Source organism: Melospiza georgiana, chromosome 14 (genome assembly GCF_028018845.1).
Source record: "Melospiza georgiana isolate bMelGeo1 chromosome 14, bMelGeo1.pri, whole genome shotgun sequence".
In the NCBI taxonomy this organism is placed as follows: domain Eukaryota; kingdom Metazoa; phylum Chordata; class Aves; order Passeriformes; family Passerellidae; genus Melospiza; species Melospiza georgiana.
In genome coordinates, this window is record NC_080443.1 from 12,619,510 (window position 1) to 12,637,606 (window position 18,097).

Genomic DNA, 18,097 nt, shown 5'->3' on the forward strand with positions numbered 1-18,097 from the left:
ATTAGAATTATGAATACCAAGCTTTTGTGGAATTATGGTAAGGAATAATTAGTTTGCCATTCCTGTGTCCCGCTCATTAGTCTATGGTAAATGTCTTACCATGTCTTTCTTTAGCCTTAATCCAAGAGAAAGGAAACCAACTTCATAAATAACCAGTCTGGATAAGCACTGAAAATGTTACATACTTAGAAATTCCAATACTTAAAAAAAATTTAACTAATATTACTGTTGCTCTATAACAGAAGACACACTGAAGGGTAAGTGAAACTCAACATTTCACATTGGATAGGATGAAGAGAAAATAAACTGTAAAGGGTATTCGTTAGGGTATAATCTAGTTACATAGACTGGCAAAGCAGCACCATCCCATTGATACTAATGTGGTGTTGATGTGACTGTTTTGATGTAAAACTGGGGATTTCCCTTTGTAAACCTTCCTTTTTATAAGAATCAATAAGTAAGATGCTATGATTTCACAATTTGTTTTCTCTTTTCAGAGTTGTGAGAGATTTGCACATTCTGTCACAGTGTGTGTGAAAGACTGATTTATGTAGAGTTAGATGGATTTGGCATATGTAATTAAGTACATAACATAGATTTTAGATTTTTTGTTTGTTTGGGTTTTTATTTTAATTTTTCTGTTTTAATCTAAAACCAGTTTTAAGTAGCTCTTGTCAATAGGTAAATGTAACTTCCAGATGTGTTGGTAGACTGTGCTATCCAGTGCAACAAAACATGAAAAAGAAGTAAAAATCCACATTAGAAATTTGTATTTTAACACCATCTGAACATAGGTGACAATTTTTTTTCAGCAGGCCTGCAGCTGAAATGAACTGCATTGAAAAATTTTCAGAGTAGTTTACTAATTTCTGTTATTATTGCAATGCAAAGCAAGTACTGTCATATCAACTGCAATGAAGTAGTATCTCTCCAGTCTTTTTTGTTTAAATCTGCATAGTATTTATTCCCATGTCTTGTACTACTGTTCCTGGATATAATAAATTTTGCCTTTAGCATTGTTAGGAAGGCACATTTCAGAAGACAGTAGCTGTATCTATGCAGAATTACTCAATTAGGTATGACTAAGCCTAAACAAAGTATCAGCTATTTCTGTCAATGATATGGCTCAGAAGCTACTTCAGTGTAGGTTAAAAACAAACAAAAATGTGTAGTCTAGCTAAGGGTTTGGACTTGTGCTTTCATATTCCAAATGATGACTCAGTGATATTTTGTACTGTGGAAATGGGCTCTGACACATGGTCATCCATCACTATGAGTATGTGATCCCATAATGAGAAGTACAGAGATGAATGTTTTATTACTGCAGGGTAGCTTTTACAAGTACATATGTAATGAGAGAGGGAGCAGGGGGATTGCAAAGTCTCCATCTTTCTAGAATTAATATGGAACTCAAATGGCCTAAAAATGAAGAACATTATGATCCAGGAAAAATTAGCTGGCTTAAGTTTCATTCTTCCCCCCATCATGGCTCGTTACTGAGGAAAATCCTTTCCATTGCTATTTTGTACAAAATGATATTCAGCAAGAACAGAGAGTGCTCATATCTCCTAGATGACACTGAGCCCTCCCAACAGCCATACAGAATAATTTTATCTCTGCAGTGAAATCTCTGTAGTTCACACTATGGTTCTTTCACTATGGTTTGAAGTAGTGAGATAGCTCCTTTCAATAGTTGGTTCTTTGTGTTCTTCACCTTAGAAATTACTGATAAGATAGGAAGAACAGCACTATGTCTGCTTGATTCTGCTTTCTGTCCTGCTGTTGAGCTTTCTAAAATTCACAAGCATGATCTGGTATAGAAGGTAATTACTCCACAAGTCAATACTGTTTTCCTTAGTAATTTACAGTTATGAATGCTGGGAAAGTTTTTGATGTCATCTGTTCATTCTCTCAAATGGACTTGTACTGAGTAGTAAAACCAGCTTTGACTTGAATATGGGGAAAGAGCAAGGTAAGGAAATCTACCCACAGTGACCAGGGTCATTCTATTTTGTTGTTTTCTTCTAATTCAACACCAGTTCTGGATATGACACACAGAACAACTGCTGTGTAGCCTTTGAAATCTGGTAATGGTCACTGAAAGCTACAAGATGAGAATTTTATACCTGATTAGCCTCAATTTAGTCGGTAATAGACTCATCAATTTCTCAAGATGCAACAAGACAACTAACAGCCTGCTACACATTCTACTGCTGTCTCCTGAAATGTGAAGAGATCAATATGCCTGTAAAGGGTCAGGGAGTGGGGCAGTGTAAAAAAACCAGTCAAACCCAGGAACAACTCATAGTGAAGAAGGGTCATGGAAAGGAGAGAGAAGATGATTATCCAGCCAGCATCACAGCTTAGCAGGGACACAACATTAATGCAGCTAATCTGTATAAACCCATTATAGACAGCAACTAAAAATGGGGGGGAAGGCATGCTCCTGAAACCTGGGAGCAAGGAGAAATCCACCTCGAGTTTGATTAGCTATGCATGGTACTTGCCAGTGCCAGCATGTCACAGTCTCTGGGTAACTCAGCAGGTACCTTGCTGATTTTATAGCTGACATCTGGGAGCTGGCCACAGTGGCAGTAATGCTTCTCATATCTGTTGTGTGTCACTCTGTTGTCACTGTGCAGTGTAACAGGAATGTGATATAGGGAACAGCCTCAAACTTATTGAAATTGATGGATATTTTGTTTATCTGCAACTGTGCTCTCATGTTGAGTCCTTCAATGTCCCATTTTATAGAACATTCTTGAGCTGTCTTCAAGCTTGTTGCTTTCCCCCACTGATCTGCTGTCAGGAGAAAATCAAACATAGCATCTGTTTCTCATTGACAGAATTAATAAAATGGAAGCAGACAGGATACAGAGCAAGTACAATTTCAGATCTGCTGTTATGCATTATTCTTCCCCAGCAATGGAAGGGACAAGTTCAACTTGATATCCTGCAAGAGCTCTTGAGGTGAATTCCTTTAAGTAAAGCTGTCAATTTCATCATTACATCTCGAGTTTACATCAGAAGTTCTAATGGAAATATATGTAGCTTCTGTTATCTTTTCTCTCACTTTAAGGAGAAGGAAAGGAAAAAGAGTCTGATGGCAGAGTTGTTAGACTGATGTCAGAACTACCTGTTCCACCTCAGGGACTTGCATACTTGGTTGCCTGCCTGCTGTTAAACGTAACTGGGAACTTTAAAGGGCTGTTAAATTCTGTGGAGGTGCTTGCAGGGTTATATCCTCATTTTTCTTCTGCTCGCTGCTTTGCTCTATGGTGGTTAAAACATTTAAAACCCTAGTTTGAACCATCTGTTAGATAGATCTAATATTAAATTTTGGAACTGACTGGATGCTCAAATCAGCAGATAATGTTTTGAATGATATAGCAGCATGTTCAGACCAAGAAGGAAGAAGTACAGTAGAAAGTTAGAAGATTTTGAGAGTCTTTTAATTAAAAAAAACCCCTCCCAAAAACCATAATAGGGAGAGTGGAAAATTAAATCAGCTCACATTAGTTAGTGCCTTACCTCTAAATCAGTTTTTTTTGGCACCAGAATCAAGCACTGTGGGAGATGGATCTGAAGCAATTTACACTTGGAATTTTATTTGGGCAAAGAGTTTGAGATAATTATTACAAAATTACTGTGGATCTATAGGGGAATAAGTCCATAAAAACTTTGGATTTACTGTTTTTTTAATAATGTAATTACTGTTTTGCTATAATAAAACATATTAAAATATTGCTTAAAGTATATCTTGTTAACCTCTCAGCAATCCCAGACATTTTTAAGCAGTGAAATTAACATTTGTTTAGAGCAAATAAAATTTTCAAGTTAGAAAGAGCTTATAAAGAGTTCCAAGCTGTGCAGGATCATTTTTCATCCATTTTTCTTTTTTACCACAGTAATTAGGCAAGATGCCAGACAGCACAATGGAAAAGACATTTTCTTTAATAGAATATTTTTTTACAGGCACTGCTGGACACATGCAGACATCTCCTGTATTTTTGTTCCTGGTGATGCTTTCTCCCTGGTTGTACTTTCCATGGAAAAGACTTTAGGTCATTAATTAATTTTTTCTAAGTTATCTACAGGCTCTTTGGAGTTTGAGCCATGTCAGCTAATAAGACAATTGCTCACAATGGCCAGAGTGTTTCTGGGGTTTTTTTGTCTTTGAGGTACCATGAGGACACTTGATAGGGAGCAATGTTAACTAGGGTGCTGCACAAAGAATCTTCTGGAATAGCACATCAAGAACTGCCTTGCAGGTTTTACAGCAAAGCAAGAATTTGGATGAGTGTAGGAGCCCTCCTGCAGCTCAGCCACTCGCCTCTGTAGCCCCTCTGATCTCCAGCATGAGTCTGTGTCAAGAAAAAAGTACTTTACTACAGTAGCTCCCTAGTTCTTTGTTTTACATTGATTTTCTATTGTTGAACGACTGGCTGTGCTTTCAAGAATATTTTCTTTGGCTGAAATGCTGAGTGCTTTTTGCAGACAACCAAGCTGCAGAGAAGGCTTTTTGTATTCTATCTCATTTAAAAAAGGCTGTAACACCACTTAACTCCTGTTATTGACCCATGGTACCTGAGATTTCTAGAACCTTCAGTGTGATTTTATGGTATTTTTGATTTTATTGAAATCTAGTCTAAATTTTTTGTGGATTTGGTAGTGTCTGTTTTTCTTTCTGCTACTGTAGTTCAACTACTAGTGTATGGATAATCAAATCTGGAGTTGATTTTAAGAAAATCAGACTCTCAGCATTAGCAGTTCACTTAGTAGTTGGAGGTACATTTATTTTCCTTTAAATATTTTTGAAGCCTAAGTTTGAGCTTTCAGATAGAAAATTTGAGTTATTTGGAATTAAGCTGGTAGTAAACAGATAATTTGAGTTTAACCAGTTTTCATGGGTTTGAAATGCATGACCTTGAAAAGGTTTTGTATTGTAGGCTTTCATCAGCATTAATAGTCTATTTAGCAGAAACCAACCTCTTCTCTTCCAAAATCTATTGTGAATTCAAAAATCCTCTTCCCAGTGCTGTAAATCTTTTTATTTTACTATAGTTCAGTGAGTTACTTAGCAAAAATATACCTCTTCTATTGCAGAGGCAGCTGTCTTTTAATGTTTATTGTGCCTTTTAATTGAGACTCCAGTCCCAGTTTGTGTTAATGTAGCGTTTTCAGGAGGATAAAATACAGAATACAAAAATTTGTGTTAGGTTTTAAAACTTTAAAGGCTTTTTGTGGCTTGAGCAGATTTTGCATTAGTTTTTAAGACTTTACAGGCTTGTTTTGAATGGAGCAACTTCTGCAACTAATTGCATCCAAAGGATCTGTGATGCTGATTCCTGAGAGAGCTCCTTCTTTACTTCCCATTTCTAAAAGTGAAATGCAAACATTTTGTGTGATTGCTGCCACCTTCCAGAAAATCTGTGCTTCTTTTTGTTTGTGGGATGAGTGGCTTTGACCGTTTTATATAAACTTACAGCACTTGAAATCTTTTAGTCATAGTACAATAACAATGCCTGTGGTAGACTTGATTTCTGTACAGGGTCTGAATAATTGGAGTCTGAACAATGGATGTTGTGTGCATATGTGATTTGATGTACTAATACATAAAAAGTAATAATAATAATTATATGCAAGCTGGTGCAGAACTTGGTGCTGAACTAAAGGGAATTAACCTGAGGATATAGAGGAGCCATTTTCCTGTGACTTTTAATTGCATATTCAGTTGATACTTCAATTAATACACTTCCATTGCTTGACTGTGGGAGGGGCATGGCCTCATAAAGGATCCACAAAATTACAGTGACAAAATGGAGCCCCAGGGACAGGAATGCCTCCATTACAAAGGTTGTGCTTCTTCTTCTGCCCTGTGCCTGCAACATGACCTCAACCCTTCTGTGAGCTGCCCCTGAAAATGCTGCTGGGAGAGGATGGGGTCTGCAGTTCCAGACTGTTTTCACTCTCCATTTCTAGTTACAGGCCAATTTCACCTGGTACACTTAGAACTGGGAGACTACAGTTAAATACAGGTTTTGTCCAAAATTACTTTATTTCAAAATTTGCATTCTAGACATGGGGTTTTTTTTCATTTTTTAAAATATATATTATAATTCAAAGAAACTGAGTGGGGAATTGAGGACATTTTTCTATGCTAAAGAAAGTGATTTTAGTATTAATATTTCTAAGAGTAGGAAAAAATATCTACAGCTAAATTAATTGCATATAGAAAACTACGTTTGAAGTTGCAAGTAAGGATATTTAAGATTTTGTTCATGGAAAATATAGCACATCTTCCACTACTTAGCTTCATGTGTATAATATACTGTTTTACGTGAAGATCTCTGTTGGGGTGGAACAATTTCTCCTAGAATATACAAAGCTTAATATTATTGTCTGGCACACATCCTGCTGAGGGACCTGGGAAGTGTCAGAAGTTTGGTTACTCAAACTGAATTTTTTTAGTTTCTTGCTTAGTTTGTAAGATCATATAGCATGTCTGTGTATATATACCTGCTATATACCTGCTGACAATATTTTATTGCAGAGTCTCTACCTTCTTGATATAAAGTGATCATATTGACCACAGAAAAGTAAATAAATAGTTGTGAGTCATGTTACTGTATTGAAAGTATTGCTGTTGTGCAATCTAATCACAAAGGCTTTTCCTTACAAAAAATAGGACTAATACTTGGATATTTGTTCCATCTTCATTCCTCCATATCATTTTCCCATGTTTATAAATGTGTTGCAGACCAAGTGCTGATTTTTTTAATCAACTTATGTGACCCTTTAATGGGTGACCTTCTATTCCCTTAAACTGCAGCTGGCTACATGGGGAAAATGGGTCACCACCACAGAAAACTGTTCATAGGCCCCAGATATCTAACTTGTGTTTGTCTGGCTGGTAATTGGTTAGAAGCCAGTGTGGTACTAAATCTGAGCAGGACCTGCATCATTTTCTTCTGAAGGTTCCTTCTGAGGAGCAGTCTGAGAGCTGAGATACAACAGCAGCAGCAGCTGCTGTCCTTGTGGCCCTCAACACTGCTGGAAGGTGTTCGCTGCTCCCTTCAATCTAAAACAGATCAACTGATACACTCTGGTAACAACTTTTGAGCTGTAGTGACAGCATGTGTAGAGATATTTCATCTAAAAATTAATCCAAAATTGAAGTCCCTGTTAGGCAGCTGATGCTCTAAATCTTTGCTGTTTCTTCCCTCTTCTGCCCCTGGCTTTAAAGTGCTGCAGGGAAGCTCAGAAGCTTGGTAGTTTTCCAGCCAGCAGGATGAAGCTGTAGCTGCACTGGAGCAGCTCCTTAGCTGTAGTTTCTGAGCCCAGGGTTGGTGTATTCTCTTATTTTTCTGGAAGCTTTGTTCAGACTTAATACAAGCAGGAAGGACCTTCTCTATATAGAGAAGCTGTTTCATTATGTAACTTATAAAATAATTCTTCTATCTATGTGAAATGTAATCATTTCTCAAAATTGGCAGTCACCTTAAAAATAATATACAAAGGCATTTTTTAATTTAAACTACGAAGTACACAATTGGATTATTTCAAACACATGTGAACCAATTTAAAATAGAAAACTAATAAGTACTTTTCATTAAATCTGTTGATATTTATTGACTGATAGCTATGTGTGAATACTTACATTTTTAAGGGGAAAAAATTTCTTTCCCGCTTTCATTTATTAAAAAAAAAGTTTAATAATCTTCATTTGTTTGACTCAGAGGTGGTTCTTTTTATTAAAGATTTGCTGTCTCATTTTTGAAAAGTCCATTGTTTGCTTCTGAAAGGTCCTTAATAGAGCTTTAACAGGAGACTAAATTTGAACAGCCAGGAATATTTGAATAAAAAGTTTGCTCATTTTCACTCTAGATTGTTTAAATTTTGATCTTTAGAAATGCAGAAAGAAACTTGAAGACATCTTCACTCTGCCTCTGCTGCAACTTTAGCCTTTGAATTTTTTCTCTACCAGCAAAATCTTGTATGTGCTACTGATTATCCACATAATTGTTATTTGTTACTCTACACATCAGAATTTTACTTCTGAAATGAGATATTAAGAAATCTAATTTCTTTTGACTTGTGGGGAGAAAAAAGTTATATACTTAAATATTTTACACACAGACTATTCTAAAAATGTTGGAAGTACTGGATTGTTGTAATTCTTGTAATAATTTCGACTTGATCAAAGTGATGTTGAGTTATGCCTCAGTAACTTTGAGTTATATAAATCTAATTTCTGGTTAAGAAACAATAGTCTTATGCAGAAACAAGAGAAAAGTGAAAGACAGCACCAATCTTACATCTTGTTTAGTCAAGGGTTTTTTCACTCCTTTTCAAGGTCTTGTGTAACAATGCATGAAGAACCAGGCCCAAGAAATAGGCTGAGTTAACTGGATATTTTTTCCTGAGGAAACTGTAAAAATGGATTAGCACACCAGCCCTAGCTGATAGTTAAAGGAAGAGTTGCAAACACCCAAGTTCTACCCACGTGTTCTAGTTGGGGACCAGAAGTTTGTCACTGCTTAGTAAATTTAAGGGATGATATGAGGGAACTCATATGCAGTAAAACAAACTGTATGATTACATGTATAAATGTTACTAATTCCATGTACTAGAAGAATGGAATTGTGTGCCTGACTGGACATGGGAAGTATAAATTAAAACAAAGTCTACTGGTCCAAGTGTTTGATTGTTCACAGCTGATGCTGAGCAGGTGCTTTATAGGCAAATGTTCCCAGCCTCTGCACAGCTGAGAAAAGCAGCAGTTTCCATTTCCCACCTAGTCCAGTTCCTGCTGAAGATGTAGAAAAGGAAATAGACCTTCAAGATTTTTTACTTACATGGGTTATGTAGAAAATATGGGCTAACTGAAAGCAAAATAATTTGCTGAATAGAATTTTTTTCTGTTTATCTCCTGCCTTAAGAAAAACCAATTTTGAACCAAAATTATTGAATCATTATACTTTTTTATTTTCAAAATTAAATATTTAGAGCTTTCATTAAAAATTCCTTTTTTTCAGTTCTTTTCTGAAGAAAAGTTCTAAAATCAAAACACAATTATTCAAAATTACTGACTTTGAAATCAAATTGGGACAGAAGGGACACAGAGTCGAAAATTTTCTACTTCTGAGGAAATATTTCAGTATTTTAGACCTTTGGCTGTCCTGAGAAAACAATTCCATAGAGAGATTTTCCCAGGAGCTCACAGAATAGACACTTGCATATTTTGGACTTCTTTTAAAACCTAGACCCAAAAGAATTTTCAGATGACCGTGTAGACATGACAAAGGTGAGATCATGAGATCTTTTGAAATCTACAGTGGGGTGGGTTTTTTGGGGGGGAAGGATATGTGTGTTTGTTTTCTTTGGGAAATGCTGTCTTTTTACAAATTTTTAATCACTTCTTTGCATTTAATTTCTCCTACAGCTTTCTTCATTATGTATTGAGTACTTGTTTGTTTTGGGTTTTTTGTTATTGTTGTTGTTATATTTTGGCCTAATTAGTTTTCTTCCTGTTTGTTTTGCTCATAATTTTGCTGTTAAAGTTTTCCAAAGTTCTTTACAATAGGCTCCCAATTTTAAAGTATTTGGAAACCATAATGTTTGTGTATAGGGGATCTTTTAATCTCTCAAAAGCTCACAGACATTGTGGGCCTGGGTTATCAGTAATCAGCTCAGCCATACTCACAGTAAAATATTAAAATTGCATTTGCAGGTGTTGCTTGCATAAAGCCAAATGTAATTACTAGGGAAGTCAGCAGGAAATGGAATTCACTTGCACATGTACCAAGTTCTCAGCTGACTGCAGTGATGAGCAGCAGGACTCCTCTATGTCCAAGTGCTCCCCTGCAGAAAGTCTTAGAATGGTTCTAGAACCTGTCATCAAAAGTTTGTCCTGTTATTGCAAAGGCTGAACTTGTCCCATGTAGAAAAGTCTTTAAATCACAGCTGGTAGTCCCAAGCTTCCTACTTTCTTTAAAGTCAGATTTGACCAAAATGTTAGCAACCAGCATGGTTTTTTCCTTTGCCTAACCACAGGGTACAAATCTCAGGTTTTAACTGCTGCTAATCTGTTGCTGAATCCCACTGAAGAGAAAAGGTTGCTGCATAACGATTTCCTAATAGGTCTTTAAAATTAGAAAGCAATATTTTTATTGGGAAATTATACAAAGTTCTTCTCGTTGAATATTTGAAAGGTTTGCATTAAAAATATTTTGTGGAGCATTAGTTTGTCATGCTGTTGTAGTCTTCAGGCAGAAATTATGTTCAGGGACCATTAGCTTGCTCATGGTTTTGTGAGGAAACACTAAACTGTTGGGGGTGGGAAAGTCACTTAGTTTTGTTTTATTTTACAAATCTTCTCAAGAATTTAGTAATGGAATGCATTCTGGAATGTTTACACCAAGTAGCTGTGTAATCTTGATAGAAGTATTTTGCTGGGAGGATGTTTTTTCTTTTCAAGAAAGCTGTTTATAGCTCTTGAGTCTAGAAAGATTGGAAGATTGGTGCATAAAAATTGACTTGTGGAAGCAGAGATGGTTATTTATAGGACAAAATGTGTGCTAGTAGCATTGCAGAAGCTTTTCCTTCCTTAAAGTCTTATATAGTCACATTACTATTATGTGTTCATAATAATTTCTATTTAATCTTTCTTCCATTAATAGCTGAGTATAGAGCTATTCTCACCTCTGGTGTGCTAAAATCAGAAACCTGTGTGCTAGGACCTGCTGTGAATATTCACCTGTGTGATTCCTGTTGATGTTAACAGAATAACAGCAAACTTTTGTAGGACCCAGATCTTCAGTCCAGGGAGGTGAGGAATGTGTGTTCCTGACTGCAGGTCTAGGAAGGTGCTGTCCTCTGATGTGGCCAGCCCTGGTGGAGCCACAGGGGCTCTCTCCATGAGCACAGCAGGATGGGGCTGCAGTCAGGGTCTCTGCAAAGCTGCAGTAATTATCTGTCACTGGATGAGGGGATGTGCTGAAGTTTGCTGCTGAGAGAGGAGGGTGCTGAGCACAGTGCTGGAAATATCCACAGTTGGCGGCTGAATGGGGGAAAGAGAAATGGGTGGGGTTTTTTATATAAAAAAAAAGAGTCCCGAAAGTTCTGACATTAAAATTGTTTAGGAATATACATATTGAATAGCCTTTGTTTATTGGTGAGATACAAATATTGCAAAAAATAAAGATTTTAAGCCTTTGGAAAGTCAATGTGTTTAGATACCTGTGGATTTAAAACACACCTGCATGCCTGCCATTAACTTTTCTCTGTGTTGTACAAAATGTTGAATCAGTCAATGCCTCTGAAAACTGATATGGAGAACATGTCTTTCTTTCTGGCTAATTCAGAATGAGGTAGTTCAGAAGCACAATGAAATGCAGTCACTGTTTTGTCTTATCTCTTTTGTGCCATATGTTCCTTTGCTTAGCTGAAATGGTGACTGTATAAGACTCTCCATCTTCTCTCCAGGATTGTCTGAACTGTGTAAAGGGTTTCTGACAGGTGTTTGTAGTAACTGTTCAACTCAGAACTTGGCTGTGCATTTCATGTTGCTTTTGCCACTTTTTTGCAAGAAATTTCCAAAGTGATTGGAGCATGTTTTGCTTCAGAAATGTTGATTGTAAAGCCTTGATTACTGCAGGCAGTGCATGAGGTGCTCAGTAATTCCAAATGGGTTTTGTGGAACCTGATGGTAGAACAAAACCATAGAGCTAAATGTCAGGAATGAGGCACTGATATAAAGTAAAACCTTTCATTACCTGATTACCAAAACCAGCTCTAACAGCCATGTTTTGGCACATACCTTTCTCATGCTTTAATTAGCAGAGGTAAATATATACAACTCTGAAAATGCCATTGTTGCACAATATTTTTTCAAGAGAAATTTGCTGTGTATTCTTTGAAGTTTTCTCTGCAACAGGCATTGCTAAAATTTATGAGAGAATAATAAATATGCCTCTTGGGAATGATAGCAAGGCAAGCATACCGGTGGTAAAAATGTATTTTTTGGATGAGGTTTTTTATTTTTGTTATTTTGTGTGCTAGTTTTAAGTCTATTGTAACTGGAAAATGCTGAAGTGTGGAACATCTCAGTTGTGGCAGAAATTAGTGGCAAGGCTGAGTGAGGCAGTTGGAAGTACAAAACAAATGCAATGCAATTTATTTGTCTTTGGTGACTTGCACTTCTCAGGAAAATCTGAGGTGTCTATTATGTGTGACAAATGTGCTGGTGAATCCAGGCTTGGAAACATAACTTTTGATTACTACAGGGAATACTGTACTTGATTTGTTGGGCAAGATTTGCCAAGAGCATAATGAAAATTGCTTTGTCATTTAATAGATGCTTAAAAGATGCAGTGAGCTTGGATGAGATGTGAGGGATCTCCATTAAGGAAGTGGTTACTGTAAACCCCAGTGATGCTAGGCTGCTAATACCATCTGCTCCTTTGTCTTCTGATTTTCTTGTTTGCAAGATTTCTGTTTTGTGGAAGGGGCTAGCAGCGGGCCTGTTAGCTAAAGGAGCGAGAAGTAAGAAGAAGAAGAAGCTGATAAGGAGCTTTCTCCAAGGCCGTAACCAAGGAGATCGAGAGAAGGAAGATAAGAACATTCTTCAGCTGGATGAAGCATTTTTAGAAAGTTAGGTGGAGTTAGAGTAACTTTTCACCAATGGCATGGTATTGAATTATTGTGGCCAATAGCTAAGGTAGAGGAAGGGTAAACAACTGGAAAGTGTATAAAAGATCAGCCATTTTCATTAATAAACTGTTGCCAAGTGTTACTAACTGAGACTGCTTGTGGTCTCTGCTTTGTGTCGTGACCGCCTCGACTGCGACACTGTTTGTGCAGTTTTTATGCTTCAATGTGCAGGATCTTGTAGCTCTAACAGTGTTTTACAATATGGGTGGGGAAATTATTCATGTACCATTTGTCACCTGACTGTAAAGCATGATAAAAAGTGATTATTATATTTTTTTAGTGCAGATAGTAGTAGAACTGTCTTGTGGAACATTTGATATATATTTACCAACTGGTATGCTTAAATCAATGACAGAATTTCTGTTTATATGCATCCCTTCTGAAGGTTGTACAATTACAAAGCATTTGATGTTTGACCAGCTGGTGAGACGTATATGCAGAGGATATTTATTAACTTTTGTATGGAAAATTCTGAGGCTTGGTACAAGATTTTTTCAAACATTGTTGCTTGTTCTTATTTACAGCACACTCTATTGTGTGTGTGGCAGTTACCTGCATTTTTCCTAATAGCATCTGATACACTCTTGTGAAGATACTGCTGCTCAGGAGCCCAAATATTAACAGCCACTCCTAAAAGGTCACCTCTTATTCTTTTCTTTAACCTATGTAATTTTTGTTGGTTTCCTAGGAGGAAATTCTCTCATTGCAATTCCTAAATATATTAAGGTTTGGATATTGGTTTCAGTCTAAAAGGGAAGGGCAATAATAGAAGGGAGGAGGGAATTTTTCAAGTCTAAATAACTGTTTGTAAAAAGACTGTTGAATTTCCAAAAGAATGGCATGTAGAGAGGTCAAAAATAATAAATGACAGACCTAATAAAGGATGTAATTAAGCAACATTAAAGCAATAAAATATCTAATGCAAAGGACTAGTGATTTCTTTCAGTCATGTTGGCAGTAATAACAAATTTCTCATGGGAAGTTTTGGTCAGTTTTACACATTGACTAATGCCGCTGTTCTTTAGGCAGAATTTGCTGCGTACAGAGAACAAATTAGATTATTTCTGTAAGCTTAGAGGTTTACTAATATGTAAATCACTATACATATTCTGAGTGATTTCACATCTAAGGTTCTGTGAAGTGTTAGAATTCTCCAGTGTGAAGAATGAACAAATAAAGTCAGCACTTGTTCCTAAGTGAAAATCACTCTCTGTTCTCCAGGTGGCTAAGGGGCTGATTAAACTGGCATGGCCTATCTGCTCTCACAACAAATATTCTTCTTGGAGCAGAAAGGGGAAGACACCAGGAGCAGGAGAAAATAGGGCTTCTCTTCTTGCTGTGACCATTAAGTAATGAATGATGACAGACACAGAAACTCAGATACAGAACTGCCATTGCCCCTGTTGCTCTCCTGCTGTGGTATTTCGATGGTGGAAACACTTTCTGAAAAGTGTTTGAGAATAATTTTGGAACCATGTGTTTACCTTGCTATCTCAGGATCCCACTGTATTTATTGTGGCACTTTGTTGTCCATTTTCAGGGATGGACTTCCTGGGAATTCTATTTCAGTCAGTGAAGTAAATTCTGGAAAAGAGCAGCCCTTTGCAGCATCTTGCACCTGACCTTTCAGAAGCTGAGATTCCAATTTCCTGATCCAGATGGTTGAGGAAATAGAATAAGTCTCTACAGAATCTTTACAGATGCAAACAGTTCATTAATAATTCAAATTGCCTGAATTAAGACAGTCATTCCATTCTTTATTTGGTGTCTGAATTAGTGTAATCTTATTTCCTTTATTTCCTGTACTGCCTTTACCAAATCTTATTTTGATATAGCATATGATTAGGCCATGCTATGAAATAACATGCTGTAAAGGGTTCTATTGAATGACTTTGGTCATAATAATATGAACAGTGATGACTGGAATGTATTTGAAAAGAAATTTTTACATATAAGACCCAGAACAAATAGCCTGTAGCATTATATAATTATGTGCACTCATTTGCAGTTACATCTCAGGGTGACAATCTGGTCCAACAGTAATTTGGATAAGAACTTCCAGACATAACTGGGTCTTCTATTCAGTATAATCTACATATCTGGTTTTCTGTAATTTGGTGCTGTTTATATATTAGCTCTCTTAGCATTCAGTTTTAAAATTGTTCATAGTTGTTTTGTCTTAAAAATGGGGTAAAGTTGTTATTGTTGCAAATGAGCAGCTCTATCACTATTAGGTGTTTTGAAACTAATCTTGCACTTCTATTTTGGGCACTAAAGGTGTCTTCTCTCTCTCACACACAGAGGGGTGTGAGAATCCTTAAAAATGCTGAGTTACAAAAGGAAAGAGGTGCTCCTATGAACTTATTTTAAATAAAATTTAATAAAATAAAATTCAAAGGTGTTTCTGACCAAGGGGAACAATATGGAAATGAGTGGTAACAATTAAACTTTATGGGAAAAAAATTCTAATTTTTTAAATTGTCACTGTCCATATAAGAAATGTTATGTTTAGATGGCAAGTTCATTCCAAAGCTGGTGTACAGAACTTTGTCAGTCAGCCAGAAATGCTGGTTAGCCCATGCTGCCCAGCCTGGATTCTCACACTACAAGAAGCAGCAGAGCCCTGCAGAGTGAGGCTTATGGAGCTGAACTGAGCTCAAGTGGAGGTGAGATGCTCAATCAAGAGCAAAAGCTCTTAAATACTTATTTCAATTCCTGATTGGGTTTTGGCCCTACCTGCTTAAATTTTTTGTTGCCAATAACCTTTACTAGTGAAAACTGGACTCTCCAGAAAAGTAGGGATTGTAGGTACTAATCAGACCAGGTTTGCATTTTTTCCACCAATAGTAAAATTGTAAATGCACCAAGCTGCATCAGTTCTTCACCTTGTAAACATTTCTTTGGAACATACATAATTCCTCTCTCTTCTAGCTTTTTTTAATAAAGGGATTTTCTTTGAAAGAGAAAGAGTTGCCTGATTTAAATATTTACCTTTCTAATAGACAGGATCTGTAATGCTCAGCTGTAGAATTCACTTGCAGTGGGTTGCACGTTGGATTCTACAAAATGGAATGGTAAAGTAACAGCATGACATGAAAGGCCCAGATCCCCCCTTCTGACACCTGCAGCCATTAGAAATGCCATTTCTGCAAGCATCAGGCACAGCTCTGTGAGTGACAGGGCTTTGTGGCTCCTTTTGTCAGGTAGCAATTGTTAGGTTATGTGAACATGAACACAGAAGGATTCCCCATCCTGTAGTCCCACTGATGATGGCCAAAGCATTTTGAATGCTTTTGTGAAAGGTCAGCTTTGTTGGTGGGAAACAAGAAAGGGCAGTGGTTTTAGAGATCTAATGTTAGGGGAGGTGAAGTGGAAGAACTGAGACGTGGGAGGGATCTAACAAGCAGCCAAGACACTTCTGTTAATTATATTGCTTTTTAATTTTTTTTCTTCTAAAAGCTCTAAGGAACTGGAAAAGAATGAAGCTGAGATTTGATTAATGGTTGCCTAGACTGCAGCTTAAAAGAAATGGATGGAGTGCTTTTGAAATAGATTTGACTTTTAAAAAAGAAAGATAATCTGTTATTGCTCTATTTCTTACATCATTGTCTGGCAAATGAGATACACTTTGAAAGAACAAAACATAGCTGAGATGCCAGTGTGACAGCACAACTAATTCACAATCACAGAAACTTCCAGAAGGCATCAGAATCATGTTCTCTGTTGGTTTCTGCAAGAAGAGATCACACTACTCCTACATGTGTAGAGAGGCATCGTGTACTATAGGTGCCTGCAGTGCTTGGAGTGTTGTTCTGGTCAAAAATAAACATTTCCTAAGCACTGAGTAAACTCCTGCATATATAAGAGAAAGTTACATAAACCTTTAGATTAACCTTAGATTAATTCACTCAGGATTTGTCATGGGATATATCACAGTCCCTTAGCATGTCCACTACAAGCAGTGTCTAATAAATTCATAATTTATTTGTTATCTACGACGTGCCTTTGACTGGATCATGTCAGTCTGTGTTGTGCAATGGAATATAGAAAAGGAATATAGAAAAGGTCTGCACTAATAGGATATCATTCATTTGGTCATTGAGGCAATCCTGGGGACACTTACAGACAAGGTTAATCTGCATGCATTGGGATTTTGACTTTTTTCCTGATAGTCTTCTAATATCTAGTGTTTTGTTGCTCTGCAAGTTATTCTGCTGAGATAAAAGTAATGGAAGTATGAGGTGCTCTTTTCTTTGTTTTAAAATTTAAACTGCCATTTTTCCTGTATATAAAATTGGCTCTACAAAGATAATTACTGTTATTATGATGACTTATTTAAAGGCTTTTTCCAGTTCTGACCATTCTTCTGCTTTTCCACAGGAAATTATAATGAAGATATCAGAGTGAAAATTAAATTTAGCCTGTTCTGTCCTTAACATGACTCTAGTCTGATTGAAAAAGTTGTTGATATATATTTTTTCGTGACACTGTTTTGAGGAGTATAGACATGTATAACTTTTCTTTATGAGGCTTTTGGGTTTCTTTTTTGTTTGTTTGGTTGGTTTTTGCTGCTGTTGTTTTTGTTGGGTTTTGTTGTTGTTTGTTTGTTTGTTTTTTCAATCTAAGTTGTGCTTCTGCTCTTTCCCCATGTAGGATTGGTTGTATTTTCAGACAAACTCCCTCCTCTTTTTTTTCCCCCAAATCACTAGTGCTATCAGTCTAAATTTACCTGATCCTGAAGCTAACAAAAAACTCATATGACTGCTAATAGGAAAAAAAAGAAAGACATAGAGCCTGCAGTTACCATGCCAACACTGTTCCCTGGGGTGCAGCAACAGAGAGATGGATGCTGTGAAATTAAGATCTGTGTGATAGGTAGGAGGTACCTGTGCATGTGACTGTGCTGCACTTGGAGCTTTCATGTACATTTTATTTTATCATTTGTGTTTTTAATTTTATGTATTAATCTGGTCTTTATGTTGTTCCCTTCACTCTCTGTGTGCACATTGCAGTTTGCTATTTTTGTGGAATGAGAGAATTTGGTGTTTCAAAACATACAGTGTATATAGTAAGTTTCATGAAAAATGAATAAAAAATGGGTAAGATTTGATGAAGAAAGAATGGCTTCTGGCTTGAATTCTATCTAGGATTTAATTGTCTCTGTAAAGCAGTTGGAGTGCTACTCTACTCTCACCTCACAGGTGCACAGTCTGTTTGAGGGGGCAATATGGGGATAAGTAAAATGTTTCACAAGAGAACCACTAACAAAACTCACACATGAGACTGGTGCAGGACAAATTTTACTTTGTATTGCTCTGCTTATATGTGATTTTTCCATGTTTGCTTACAGCTGATCTTTAGGTATTTGTTAAATATCGAAGAC

At 36.7% G+C, this 18,097-nt stretch overlaps 1 protein-coding gene across 2 annotated transcripts in view; it reads left to right on the forward strand.

The window, feature by feature from the left end:
• The window catches only part of SMPD3 (sphingomyelin phosphodiesterase 3), a 104,773-nt gene that overhangs the window by 24,997 nt on the left and 61,679 nt on the right, over positions 1–18,097 (forward strand). Inside the window, exon 1 of one of the 2 annotated variants that reach the window (XM_058033976.1) lies at positions 17,557–17,589. The exons of the other annotated variant lie outside the window; for it this stretch is intronic. The gene's annotated coding sequence lies outside the window, so the exon portion shown is untranslated. Of the gene's footprint in view, positions 1–17,556; positions 17,590–18,097 lie in introns of those variants that run through there. 2 annotated transcript variants of the gene reach the window in all.